Consider the following 15,773-nt stretch of genomic DNA (forward strand, 5'->3'; position numbering starts at 1 on the left):
TCATTGGCATACACCATGTGCGCAAACTTATTTAAACATGGACATGTGGTAGATGTATGCTCAAGGATAAAAGTTATATGGAGAAGTGTGGCTCAGTGGTTAGAGGCGGCAGATCCGGAAGCTGAGATCGGCCCGGGACCAGGGTTCAATTCCCAACGTGGCAGGGTTTTGGGTCAATGTCTGTGGACTCGATAATTCTCGCCTTGGCGCCTACTCTAAACTTGGGCTCCACTCTGCAACTCTGGGCAATAGCTTGCTTAATCTTCACAACGGCCCCTTCAATGCCGGGGATGCTTGGTCTCACCTTGGGGGTGCCCAGGAGGGACCATCTCACAGGGAAAGCCAGGATGGGTTCCCCAGCGGTATACAGCGCCAGGACACTCCAAGATGTAGTAACAGTGCGCTTTACAAGTATACTTCATTTACATTTACATATAGAGGGCATTAGTGACAATAAGAGATACGAACGGATGGCACTACTTTGTATGAAAAAAATACCCAAGCCTTTGATAAAGGGGGTAACCTCAGATTCAATAACAAATAATTGATCCCAGCCCCTTAGACCCATAACAGGATAACTCCCCGTTTTGACCGCAATTTTGGCATACGAAAGGAACCGACGTCTCCCCTGGCCAAAAATTTCTAACCCCTTCCTGCCAGTGGCCTATGGCCATGGTCTGTGCTATTTGCTTGAAACACCAGAAGTTTCAGATCTCCAGCTTCAGATCATCAGGCGCCCTATGGAGCACCTCTCACTCTGATTGTTCCCAGATTCTACTCACCAATCGAATTACATGTGGCAGTTTCCCAGCTGTTCTGTTGCCGTGAAATATTTCCTAACAATAAATAAATTAACATCAGAATCTATAGTTTTACTAGATAATTATAGATTATTAAAAATAGTACATAAAGTGACACATTAACAATACATAAATACATTACAAAATGATAGACCCTATTCAAATTATATGTTTAAAATACAATGCATTAATTATAAAACATGTCAAATATAAAATCATCTTTGATTGCACACATAATGAATTCCTTTCTCTTAACAATTACCTAATTTATAATAATTACATTTTTGCTGTAAATAAATGCACAGATATATTATATTTAAACAACAAGACATAAAACTCAACCGTATTTTAAACAAAAGTATTTAGATACACAATTACATGAAAAACTAAAATATAAGCATATTAAAAACATATTCTAATTAGATTTGTAACATTTCTTAATTTATTATTACATCATTTTATAAATAAAATAATTCTTAAAAACGCAATTTTATTTTATTACTACACTAAAATTATTCATTGAAATTACATACATAATTTTGAAATAAAAAGCATAACATGAGAAAATGTTTTCATCACAATTACATTTTGCTTTTTAAAAGCCATACAATTTTCAATTAAAAATATTATTCTAAAAATGTTTACAAAAATTACACATTTTGAAAACAATTCTCATAATTTACTAAATAACATACAAATAAATATACTTTTCTTTAAAAAAGTTACAGATATTTTACGTGAAAAATAAAATGTTCACATACATTTTTTTTAAAGTAGAATTATTTTTAAAAAATCATCATTTTGAAATGTAATTCTTCCATTTAAAAAGCTTTTAAAATCCAATAAGTTTTAATATATTAATTAAAACCTAATATATAGGTAAATCAATAGAAACTCATTTTAATAATCGACCTGTGCAGGTCATTTTTAATCCCCCCCGCAGATTAATCAAAGACAGCCGCAGAGAGTCACAGAAGCAGGACAGCAGCAGCAGGACAGAGGGTGCACAGAGAGAGGACACAAGAGGCTATCCTTAGGAGGCAGAGAGGGTGCACTGAGGCAGGAGGCCAGCAACAGTCGCGGAACCTACTGATTAGACTTTGCGGATCACCAGGTGCCACTGAAACGCAGATTAAGAACCGACTTCCTTGCTGTGAGAAAACATACCGTGGGTTGCAGAATCTTTGTGTTGGAGGCATCACCGGCTATAGCGCTACCAGCGCTTGTTCCACCACCGGCTGTTAGTCCCCCTCCGCCTCCGTGACAGGAACACCACGCGGCCGCCGAGACGGGGGACTACAGCCCCCACAATCCTTTGCGGACTGACTCCGCCCTCTTCCACCCACTGACGCGTCCGGGAGGCGCTGAAAAGGACAGAGCTCCATTTGGGGAGCGGGCGACTTCCTTGCTGTGCGAAAACTTACCGTGGGTTGCAGAATGTTTGTGTTGGAGGCAACACCGGCTATAGCGCTACCAGCGCTTGTTCCACCACCGGCTGTTAGTCCCCCCCGCTGCCGCGACAGGAACACCATGCGGCCGCCGAGCGGGGGGACTACAGCCCCCACAATCCTTTGCGGCCTGACTCCGCCCTCTTGAGCCCACTGACGCGCCCGGGAGGCGCTGAAAAGGACAGAGCTCCATCTGGGGAGCGGGCGACTTCCTTGCTGTGAGAAAACTTACCATTGGTTGCAGAATCTTTGTGTTGGAGGCATCACCGGCTATAGCGCTACCAGCGATTGTTCCACCACGGGCTGTAAGTCCCCCCCGCCGCCGCAACAGGAACACCACGTGGCCTCCGAGCGGGGGGACTACAGCCCCCACAACCCTTTGCGGCCTCACTCCGCCCTCTTCCGCCCACTGAAACGCCCGGAAGGCCCTGAAAAGGACAAAGCTCCATCTGGGGAGCGGGCGACTTCCTTGCTGTGTGAAAACTTACCGTGGGTTGCAGAATCTTTGTGTTGGAGGCATCACCGGCTATAGCGCTACCAGCGCCTGTTCCACCACCGGCTGTTAGGCCCTCCCGCCTCCGCGAGAGGAACACCACGCGGCCGCTGAGCGGGGGGACTACAGCCCCCACAATCCTTTGCAGCCTGACTCCGCCCTCTTCCGCCCACTTAGCGCCCTGGAGGCGCAGAAAAGGACAGAGCTCCTTCCGCGTCGCGGGACGCGCGCGGGCAACGCCGGGCTAAGCCCGGGCAAAGGGCGGGCCGTCTGTGGCCGTCAGAGGCCAGAGGAGGCTGGGCTGGGCCTATCCTCTTATTTCTCTTGGCCGGGACTGCTAGAACATTATTCCAGTAAGCTGTCATCTTCCTACTATTGTCATTGGTTTCTTCTGTATTCACTGCTTGAGTCACCTCACTGTTTGATACCAACTTAGTGGTTTAAAGTGGTTTAACTAGACTTGTATTATTAATAGCACGCACCATGACCTCGCGTGTGTCTAAAGGAAAATCCTTTTCAATAGGAGGGCTAAATAGAGGTACATTAGACAATTACATCACCAAGGCCACCTCCGAAATAGAAAAAGAAGTGTGGCTCAATGGTTATGAAAAGGTCTCTGAGGAATGCACAGTTTTTCAACATGTTTCCTGGTTTTGTCCATTTCTTACTTTGGCATATATTAAAGTTCACCAAGACAGTTGAGGGAAAAATGACATAAGTTCTGCAAAGGTTTCTTTCATTAGTATTTCAAGTCCTACCCCAGTCAATATGCCTAGGTCATTGCCATCACAGTGCACACTCATGAGGTGAGGAGCTTGGGTATCCACAATGGATTTAACCAAAACAAGCAACAGATGAAACTTTAACCCTCTTCGTCCAAACCAAGTAATCTGCACATTTAGTAAACGCAAGTCCCTGGCAATACCTCTTTTTTTTGCAGCCTTTTTAGCCATATAGATATGGCTGTGGCCCACAATCCATACTCCAAGCATTTAGAACTGAAGGAACATGAAAGTATCAAGTCAAGACAAGTCAAAGTCACTTTTTTGGATTAATTCAAATTAATCAAAAAAGTACATATACGCATCACATAGTTAAAAGGATACAGCTATAAAATTGCATAAATAACCTAAAAATTAAATTCATATCAATAGATGCACTGGTTCCTGCTTTTTTTGGCAAAGGCATAAAAGAATACAGCCATAAAAGCATATATATTAAAAATCTAAAAATTCAATTCATATCAACAGATGTGAAACTTCCTGGTTTTTATCGAGAAAAATTAAAAGGAGGCAAGACAATAGCAGATAAAAGGTTCAGAGAGCATGCACAAAAAATACAATCTTGGGTGACACTGCCTAAATTTATATTTGCAAAACACACAAGATGATGGACGGAATGTTGCACAATGGCAAAACATTCACCCCGAGTCACAGATCTGGGTTTAATCCATTGTTATGTTGCTCACCAAGCTACCCCAGTTCAGACAAGGCCATATGCAAATAAGTCTTGACCCTGTGCCTCATGGGAACAGTCCAGCCCGAACTGCCAAGCCATGTCTTCCCTGGACCGGAATCAAGCATCCTAGGACCGATTTCTGGCTATCAACCATCTTCAGCCAGGATAGCTTGACTCCAGTGGCATAGTGAGTCAGGGCCCACTTCTGGGCATACCCTTCCCACATAGGGTGAACAGCAAAACACACAAGATGATGGACGGAATGTTGCACAATGGCAAAACATTCACCCCCAGTCACAGATCTAGGTTTAAACCATCGTTAGTTTGCTCACCAAGCCACCCCAGTTCAGACATGGAGATATGCAAAGCAGTCTTGACCCTGTGCCTCGTGGGAACAGTCCAGCCCAAACTGCCAAGCCATGTCATCCCTGGACCAGAACCAAGCATCCTAGGACCGGTTTCTGGCTATGAGCCGTCTTCAGCCAGGATAGCTTGACTCCAGTGACGTAGTGAGCACGGGACCCATGTCTGAGCATACCCTTCCCACAATGGGTGTACAGCAGAACACACAAGATGATGGACGGAATGTTGCACCATGGCAAAACATTCACTTCAAGTCACAGATCTGGGTTTATTCCATCGTTATTTTGCTCACCAAGCCACCCCAGTTCAGACATGGCCATATGCAAATCAGTCTCACCCTGTGCCTCATGGGAACAGTCCAGCCCGCACTGCCAAGCCATGCCTTCCCTGGACCGGAATCAAGCTTCCCAGGACCAATTTCTGGCATTCCAGCCGTCTTCAGCTGGGCTTGCTTGAATCCAGTGGCAAAGTGAGCAAGGGACTCACTTCTGAGCATACCCTGCCAACTTAGGGTGAACAAAGAAAAACCAAAAGGGGTGAAGAACGGAGCGTTGACAATACAAACACTCACCCCCAGTCAACTGATCTGGGTTTAATCCATCACCGTTCTTTAGCTCAATCCGCCACCCCAGTTCAGACATGGCCATATGCAAATCAGTCTGGCCCTGTGCCTCATGGGAACAGTCCAGCCCGAACTGCCAAGCCATGTCTTCCCTGGACCGGAATTAAGCTTCCCAGGACCGGTTTCTGGCATTCCAGCCGTCTTCAGCCGGGCTTGCTTGAATCCTGTGGCAAAGTGAGCAAGGGACTCACGTCTGAGCATACCCTGCCAACTTAGGGCGAACAAAGAAAAACCAAAGGGGGTGATGGACGGAGCGTTGACAATACAATCACTCACCCCCAGTCAACTGATCTGGGTTTAATCCATCACAGTTCTTTAGCCCACTCTGCCACCCCAGTTCAGACATGGCCATATGCAAATCAGTCTGACCCTGTGCCTCATGGGAACAGTCCAGCCTGAACTGCCAAGCCATACCTTCCTTGGACCGGAAACAAGCTAGTGAGGACCAGTTTCTGGCATTTCAGCCTTCTTCAGCCCGGCTTGCTTGAATCCAGTGGCAAAGTGAGCAAGGGACTCACGCCTGCCAACTTATGGCGAACAAAGAAAAACCAAAGGAAATGATGGACGGAGCGTTGACAATACAAGCACTCACCCCCAGTCAACTGATCTGGGTTTAATCCATCACCGTTCTTTAGCCCACTCTGCCACCCCAGTTCAGACATGGCCATATGCAAATCAGTCTGACCCTGTGCCTCATGGGAACAGTCCAGCCCGAACTGCCAAGCCATGCCTTCCCTGGACCGGAAACAAGCTACCGAGGACCAGTTTCTGGCATTTCAGCCTACTTCAGCCCGGCTTGCTTGAATCCAGTGGCAAAGTGAGCAAGGGACTCTCGTCAATAACCATATTGTCCACAATATATTTACAAGTTTTAGTTCTACTTGTACCATAAACCATTGCAAATGATTTAGTGAATTTCACCCTAAGATCTAGTCCCAACATAAATTCATTAAAAGCGTTCAGACATTTTTACATACTATTTGCTGTTAATGTCATCAGCATGGTATCATCCGCATATGACAATAGAGGTACGTAATTGCCATTTATTTTGGGAAAATCTAAAACATTTTGCAATAAAAACTGTTCTAAACCATTTGTGCATACTAAAAACAAAAAAGGTGCCAGGATACCGCCCTGGCGGACACCACCAGATGAGACAATTTTCCCGTTTTTTTCAACACCTGGGCCATATCGTACAGCTACAGAAGTTGTAGCATGCAGACTACGCAGCAGGGAGACAAGCGGCTCCTCGAATCCCATAGACTCCATTAATAACCAGAGCTTTCCCCTGCATACAGTGTTGAATGCACTGGATATGTCCATAAAGGCCAGATGAATTGAAACACTCTGGTCCTTTATGTACTTACCCACGATCATTGCCAAATTGAGACACTGTTCCGCAGTCCCCCTGTCTCTCCTAAAACCATATTGAGAGTCCACGATAATTCCAGAGGTATTCGCCCATGTCTCTAGGCGTGCTAATATTACTCTCCCCAATAGTTTGCAAGAGGCATCTATTAGGGAAAATTGGTCTATAACAACAGGGATCGCTTTTATTTCCCTTTTTGAAAATGAGCACGATTACCGCCTCTTTCCAAGGTGATGGAATACGTCATTGGATTAAAAACATTTAACAGGAGGGGTGCCCAAACTTTGGGGTTATTTTTAAACAAATCCAAGGGTACCACATCGGGCTCTGGAGCCTTGAGAGCAATACCTTTTCTCAAAGCCTCCTCCACTTCCTCCAAAAAGAGCGATAAACTAAGCTGCCGTGCGGTTTTGATAATAAAAGGGACATCATCTTCACATTCTTTTGATGATAGGATGCCCTTTGGGTTAAATATCTTTGAATAGTGGGCCTCCCAAACCTCCCCGATTATATGCGAGACCATAGACCTGTCTTCATTAATAAAAAGTGGAGATTTTATGACCTTACAAAATAACCTGCTATCTCTCAAATCACTGGCTTTCTCAAGGTCATCCCAATTCTGCTTCTTAAATTCTATTTTCCTCTTGTCAATGGCCTTTTAATAGGTTTGCCTTGCATTCCTAACCATTTCTTTACCCCGAGGGACCACGTGAAGTGCGTTCCTCAACGCAGTTTGCTCTGCGGGGCATTCAGCGTTAAACCATTTCATGTCCGGGATAATACCTTTCCTGACCGGTTTAAGCAAATTTATGGCCACACTCTTACAGAGAGCTTCAAAATTCTGCAATATCAGCTCTGGGTCAGAGGTGACCATTAGACAATACATCATTTGCGATGGGTTGGCTTTGAGAATACTTTCCTCCTTTTTTTAGAATCAATCTTGTCCCATTTTATTCTAATACCTAGATTATGATTATATGTTATTGGTTGTTCTAGTGGCCTTGTCCTTGAGACCGCAGTACTCAGAGATAGAATAAAGGGGTTATGATCACTGACAGGATTTGGTTCTACCATGAAATCAACGGTAAGATGAAGATATCTGCTGGAAATTAATATGAAATCTATTAAACTCATACAACCCCCGGCCCCCAGAAATGTTGGAATGGGTACCATTGGTATATTGGTCATGGTGTAAAGTATACAAAGATCATTAACCACAATGATGTTATTAAGTGTGTCACCCTGTAATGTATGCTTAAAATGTTCCAGGGGTTGTTCATTAGTGTCAAATAGCCCACAAGCATGACTCCCACTATATTGACATAAAGTGCAATTAAAATCCCCTAGCCACATGATACAGAAGGGAGAAATTTTCTCAGTCACTTTAGTGATTTCCACCTGCAAGGAGTCAATAATAACGGACATATGAGTATCAAAAATATTATAGTACCAATTGATTAGAAGCAATGGTACAAAAATCAAATTAGTACACAAAGTCAGTTGATACCAGGGAGAAGCAAATATTTTTTCTATCTTTAAAGACATATTCCATATTGAAATTGAGGTCATTAAACCACCCTCTGCCCTCCTAGAGAGGGACGGTTCTGCCCGAACGACCAGTGTATTATAGCCATCTAAAAAAAGGTCCTTTCTGCTCCAGGTTTCTTGGAGACAGAATGTCAAAGCATTTAATATACTCTCTCCATACCTCATCCGATATCCTACGTGAGATGCCTGCTACATTCCACAAAATTAGGGGGAGGGTACAACTATCAGATTGGCTATTTGCTAAGCCAGAGGGTTTCCTGGGCTTATTCTCTTCCACTATATGTTTGGCTTGAGTCATATTCTGTTTCTCCTCACTGTCTTTTATTGAGCCCCGGGTTTTATTAATAGTGTTACAGAACAGCTACAAATCACTATTTTTGCCCAAGGAGTCAAGAGAGAATATTTCTGTAGAAGTATTTTCCTTAACGTTCTCTAATTGTAGTCAATCAACCTCACCCAAAAGTGCTCAGGGGGTCAAAAAGATCGATATGGTACCATGGAGGAAACTGTGGTTGTGGTTTTGATCTTATTTGGGACTCAAATTCTGTTTGGCTGGGTCGCCACAAGAGGGGACGATAGAAAAACCCCAAGGGTATTATCAAGACCTTAGATTTATCCATATTTTGATCATTCACCCTGTCGATTATAGCTCTTACCAAACCAGGGGGCCTAAAGGTCAAGACAATACAATCTCCCTCCATTGTTTTCTAACGCACCCATACAGGCACTTACATACCCAGTCACTCACATATACAGCCATTCACCCACCCATGCAGTTACTCACATAGCTACTAACTCACCCATACAGCCAATGACATACCCACTCACTCAGCAATGTAGCCACTCACTCACACACCCACTCCCTTACCTGTACAGCTACTCATATACTGATTTATAGACCCATACAGCCACTCAGACACTCACTGACACACACGCATACAGCCACTCACACACCCACAAACCTGTTCACACACCCATACAACCACTCAGTTCACAAGTCACACACCCATACAACCACTGACAAACCTACAGACCTAGTCAGAAATCCACTCACTCACCCAAAGACGCACTCATGCATGCACTCACACACTCTTACAGCCACTCACACACCACCTCACACACTGATACCGACAGTCACACACCCATTCAGATCACACATGTTTGAGATAGTATTCCACATTGGTAGTAAAACTAGGGTACCAATCTAACTTTTGTAGTAAGTTAGTATATATGATTAGCATCCATAAACAGTTCAAAACAATACATTCACCTGATAATGCCATCAGGGATGTCATTTGAGATGTCATCCGGGATATCAATGACCATGTCATGAGTGATGTAATATGTGAGTTCATAAGCAGTGCTTGGAGAAATTCTACTTTCTAACTATAACGTCCCTGTAACCTTTTGTTTTTCAGGGAATTTATCTGATGTTTTGTTTTCTATTTCCTAGGTAAAACGTCCAAGCAATCTTTAGTTTTTTTTAAAGTGAATTTCCATGGATTTTTGATTAGTAGTCGGCGTTTTCAGAATAGCAGAGAAAGGGGGTGGTACCTCAGACCAGCTTTCAGGAATCCCATTGTAAGGAACTTACTTGAGGTAACAGAAGGGTTTTTTGGCCCCCAAGGTCCCTCATCAACCAAGGGGACGTCATCCTCCAACCTGTAGTGCACCAGGAGGTGTGTTTGCAGAGTGGTGTTGAAAGGGGGCATGGCCTCCAAATTCCACTCAGCCACCCAGCTGCGCGAGACTTACTGGAGGTAACAAGAGGGCTTGTTGGCCCCCAAAGGCCCTCAGGAGCCAAGGGGACTTCATCCCCCATCAAGCACTGCACCAGGAGGTGTATTTGCAGAGTGTTTGGGAAAGGGGGCATGGTCTCCAAAGTCTTTTCAGAAATCCTGCTGTGTGGGTCTTAATGGATGCAACAAGAGGGCGTGTTGTCCCCCAAAGACCCCTTGGAGCCAAGGGGACTTCATCCCCACCCAGCACTGCACCAGGAGGTTTGTTTGCAGAGTGGTGAAGAAAGGGGGCTTGGCCTCTGAAGTCCTCCCAGCAATCCCTCTCTGTGGGATTTACTGGATGTAACATGAGGGGAAGTTGGCCCCCAAAGACATTCAACAGCCAAGGGTACTTCATCCCCCAACTAATAGTGCACCAGGAGGCATGTTTAAATGGTGATGGAGAAAGGGGAACCAGCCTCCAACAACCTCTCAGCAATCCCACTGTGTTGGACTTACTGGAGGGAACAGGAGGGGTAGTTGGCCCCCAAGGACCCTCAAGAGCCAAGCGTACGTCCTCCTCCAACTAGTAGTGTGCCAGAAAGTGTGTTTTCAGAGTGGTGGAGAAAGAGGGCATGGCCTCCAACAAAATCTCAGAATCCAATTATGTGGGACTTACTGGGAGTTACAGGAGGGCTTGTTGGCCCCAAGGAACCTCAGCAGCCAAGAGAACCAACCAGCAGTGCGCCCGGAGGCATGTATGCAGAGTGATGGAGAAATGGAAACTTGCCAGTCCACTTTTTAAATTCATCTATTTCTTTATTAGGGGAAGGGGGCCACATGGCCCACTTCCCTGGGGCAATTTAGACCCTGGGACCCCATTTGCCCGCGTTGGCCTTTTTTGAATGGGGGCTGATTTCAGCACTGGGGACCTCTCTCTCATGACTGACTTCTATTGTGGGTGCCCTGGTCCCACCTAGGGCACCCACTTACCACTGATGGGGACCACAGGGGAAGCCTCAAGGTCCTGTGGTCCCTGCCGGCTCCCCAACTCCTGTGGGAGCTATCATTGCTTTCACAGAGAGGCAACTGCTAACATGCAGCTCCCTCTCTGTGAAAGTAATTATGCTTCACTTCTAGCAAGCACTCACATTTTTATGCTCTCACTTGCTTGAAGCAGGGCACAGTTTGCTATGGCTTGGAAGGAGCGATAAAGCGCCCACCAAGCCATAGCAAACAGCTATGTCCTGGGGTAGGCACCCCAGGACATAGCAAGAGCTGGTCCTGCATTAGCATTCCCCAGGGCCATGTATGGCTCTAGGAGGGGGGCCGTGTGTACGCCCTCCTTTCTTATAATTTTCCCTGGGGAGGTAGCAGTCCCTGGTGCTGCGGGGGTCCACCCAGACCCGCCATTCTTTCAAATTAAAGCCCTTGGAGGTGACAATCCCTGTGGCTGTGTCAAAGTCCAAGAGGCCACCTATTCATAAACAAGTAAGCTCCGGAGAGGTGGTGGTCCCGGGGGCATTGGGAGAAGTTGCACAGACCTCCCACATATTCAGGTTAAAAGAAATCCCGTGGAGGTGGTAGTTCCCGTGGCATTAATAAGATCCAATGAGGAGGGCCTGTGATCCCCCTCTTTAATTTCTCAAATGCCCCTGGAACCTGACCCACCCAGGGGTGATTATTTAAGAAGCAACGGAGCCTGCCATAAATATTAAAAATACCTTTTTGACCCTGCAGGGTCCCCGTTATACTCCCCCTAAAGAGTCCTAGGGAGTCAGTGAATTCCTATCTTACTCTCTTCTCTTTTTCTGTGCTTTTTCTGTGACTTGGTTCGAGCCGAGCTGCATGATGGCTGTCAGCACTTCCTGGTTTGAAGTGTTGGCAGCCAATCAGATCACAGCGCGAAATCAGTAGGGGTCGTTGATCCTCCACGTCCCTATATGTACAAATTTGGATCTTACTTAATATTTCAAAAATTTCTAAACAGATTTACACTAAATCACATAGAGACACTTCCCTGGACGAACATCTACCATTCTGCCAAATTTGGTGTAAACCCGTTCTGCAGTTCGGGCTGTAGTCGTGTCAAACATTCCTATGTAATTTAACACTGGAAAGCACGTTTTGAGACCCCCCATTTTCTTGACTGCCTCTTGATGGATCACCCCAAAATTTTCAAAATGGCAGCTGAACTCAGTGGCAAAGTAATTTTGAAAATTTCACAAGAATTTCATCAAACGATGCCAAAGATATTGTCAAATGAAAAAAATGGTCTTCTTATGGAAACGTAGGCAAATCAAAAAGGGGGGAGTGAGGAGGTGGTGCTGGGTGGCACCTAGGTGGACACGTCCTCCTCTTCCAAAAGTACTATTAATCAACAAGGTCCACCTCACGTAAGGTCAGTGTGTATCCTGTTGTTGATGGAATACACAAAATGTGTTAAAATACCCCTCACACACCAACAGGGCCCTTGGCGTCATGCTTCATCATCGGGGTCTTCCCACCCCGCTGCGGGACGGGGCAGTGCTGCGACAAGCGACTACACTGGAGCACCTTTTTAATATAAGTGCTATGTGAGTGAATTGGAGTGAGTGTCAGTGGGGTCAGGGGTGATATAAATAAGTGGTGTTAAAAAATACCTGGCCTGGTGATAGAAAATCTATTTAATAAACACTGGCTGGTATTGTTAAAAATTGCGATTCGGAAACATAAAGCGGATTAATGGCCTTACTTTCCTGTGCGGGTCAACATGTTTCGGTGCGCCATGCCCCTTCGTCAGGACCGGGGTCAGATCCCCCTGTCACTCACTAATGTCTTTCCACAATAAAAAGATGTATTAAGGTGTATGTACAAAATACTGTGACGATACTATTTTTATCAATGTGTATAGACATATACTTTATATTTATACACTTCCCTAGCTAATACAGAAGTTCTGATGTAGTATGCTTAGGGAGGTAGGAATCAGTGCCCCATGAGCCAAAACTAGACAAAGGGTATTTGAGGGTCCAGTCAACCCCCAGCACAGGGGTTAACTGTGCTGGGGGTTGACTGGACCCTCAAAGAAAAGGGCCTGGATCTACCTGTAGTCTTCATCAGTAGGTAGTTACAGGGGTAGAGTTTAATAGAAAGGGGAAGGCGTTGCAGTAGTCTGGGCACTGAAGAAGCTGAGACAATACCTCTTTGATGCTCACCCCCAAGGTCAGATAAACAACAGAGCCCTCAAATGGCTCATGCAGATGAGGGATGTGCATCGCAAACTGTTTAGGTGATCCATCTCGTTACAGGGAATGGACTTTACGGTGAAACACACCCTGGAACAAACTACGCCAAGGCTGATTTGTCTGCCTTAGTGAAGAGAGCTTAGATGTGCCTGGATGGATCATCAATGGCGGAATAGGAGGTTGGAGCTGGAAACAGTACTACTAACACTTGAATATGTTGTGTCCTGGATCCACACAAATTGCTTCATACCCTCTGTAGTTAGTCTGAAGCCAGAACAGCGAAGGCCAGATGCATACAGACTTCAAAGGAAAACCACTAGATGCTTCCCTTCACTTCAAGGGAAGGCCCAGGTATACATATTGTACCCCAGACACCAACTCTTTAGTGCACTTCTGGACCCGTGGACTCTTTCTGGAAGAAGTCCTGCTGTGCTGCTGAAAGGACTGCCTCTCTGTTGGACGACTGCTCTGAAGGTTGCGGCACTACTGTGCCGACATGCTGCCTGCTGCCTTCTTGCCTGGGTGAGAAGGACTGGACCTGCATTCATTGAACCCAGGTCCCAAAGGCTCTAATAACCTTGAGCCCAGCACCTAAACTCTGCCATCTTTGAGTCCTATACTGCCAAGTGGTGCGACTCCAGTCCTGGACCCTTGGAAGTGGTCCTGAAAGCACTCTGCCAGCCCATCTGGAACCTAGCAGTAATTTTACGTCTCTTCTGCTCCATGGCACAACCCAGAGCAGAACCAATACATTGCCTCTGCTAAGAGGATTCTCCCAATGCAAGAACCCCTCATCAACCTCGGAGCCTGCTTCGGAACCTTCGCCTGTGCAAAGCTTTCTCGTTGCAGGCCAACAAATTGCAAATCTCTCATCTGCCGCTGCCTTGACAATGACACTGGTTCTCACATCGCAGTCTCACAGCTCCTCAGAACTGATGCATCGCCTCCATTGAGCAACACTTCTTCAATGCCAGACTTCACATCACAAGCCCCCATTTGCAGGACGCTCAACAACAATGCAGGACCTTGCATCACAGCTCTGCAGTGCCTCAGAACTGACACAATTAACTCAACTGCGTAACGCATCCTCAGGGCAAGACTTACCAACATTCCATAAGCAGGACTTTAGGTACTCTAGTACAGTGGGCCTAACTTGGTCCCTATAGCTGGCCCATTCTCCATCGTGGTCGGCTTGAACGTGTGACTTTTCCCCTGTCCTGTGTAACCAGCACCATGAAACCGCTAGGTGAACGTGCGCTATACAAATATCTTTCAATTCAAATTCAAATTCAGACATCTACGGTTGACGTTTTGTGTTTATGGTGCTATTTTGAATAAAATCATTAAACCTGCATATCTCTGGTTGTACTGATTGGATTTTTGTTGTTTCGGTCTTTTATTATTTATTACAAATTGTTCTATTCTTAAATATTCTTAAATCATGTAGGATTTTTCTTGTGTTGTGTTGTCTTATGACTTTTTGAAGTGCTGCATACATAATTTACAATTTACATCTAAGTTAAGCCTGACTGCTCTGTATCCAAGCTAGCAGAAGGTTGATAACAAGTTCATTAGAGATTTGCTTGTGCCTCACCCTAACCAGGATTGTAGGTCCTGCTTGAGTAGGGGCCCCCCTCAACCAGTAACCCAAGTTCTCACACCTGTCTTATATGTAGGCACCCCTTACAAGAGCCATGACAATCATTATTGTTTGTTTGTTCCTGAATCTAGTTTATCATTTCTGTGCATATTATATGCACACAGGGGGTTCTACTCTGTACAAATTTGGCAGAGAAAGCCTAGAGAATTTCTGTTGGATAAATAGATTAAATACTCAAAAGTTTGCGCTTCAGAAAAAAAAGATAATGTGTTATATAGGGTTAGCCACCTTTCTGACAACTGCAGCTCAAGAAGAGGAGGTAGTTAGGAGTGTGCTAAATGTGTATAATATGCTTTGGTGTAATTAGGTGAAGTTTAATAAAATTAAGGCAAACTATGCATAATTAGCTATATGCACAACCAGCACTAAGTGCTATTTTTCAGTGCAAAATGCATCCTTGCATCCATTTTCTATTTGAGCATGCATTTAGCAATATAAATCCTAAAAAATGCCACAGCGAACAGCCCCTCATCAGCCACCGGTTATTTGCTTTGTTCCTCTTCTGCCATGCAAAATCTTTACCGGAAAAGGCTTAATTTCCTAAATTTATCAAAATTGTGCCGGATTATGCGGTGTAATGCAAATTTTGCTTGGGCCTAGAGGTAATAGTGCACTGGAATATAAATGAGCCATGTGGTATCTAGATTTCCGAGGACACTAACACCACGGCTCTTACAGTGATGGCCACAGTGTCACTGAGATGCAAACACATATTGAAAAACACATTTGCTTTCATGTCTAGTGAGCTGTGCGCATGCAAAATTCAAGGGTGTTTGCAAGCTATTTCATCTTGTTTCTTTTTGAAGCGGGGATCGGCAGGCGTTGCGCTTCAGAGAAGACAGTTCGTTTACAGCATGGCAGACCCTTGTTACTTTGGTAATAATATTGCAAAAGAAAATCTGAGCAAGCAAGTACAAACAATAAAATACTCTGAGCCCTTACTGTCGCTCCATTAGTTTCCAGACAGAACAGTCATCTTTACACAGCTTTCCGGATATGAGACGACTGCATTCTTTATGACAGGGACAGATGCGGAAATTTGTGTCTTTTCAGTATTCTGCCAGAAG

The sequence above is a fragment of the Lissotriton vulgaris genome, chromosome 11, assembly GCF_964263255.1.
Source record: "Lissotriton vulgaris chromosome 11, aLisVul1.2, whole genome shotgun sequence".
Lineage (NCBI taxonomy): Eukaryota > Metazoa > Chordata > Amphibia > Caudata > Salamandridae > Lissotriton > Lissotriton vulgaris.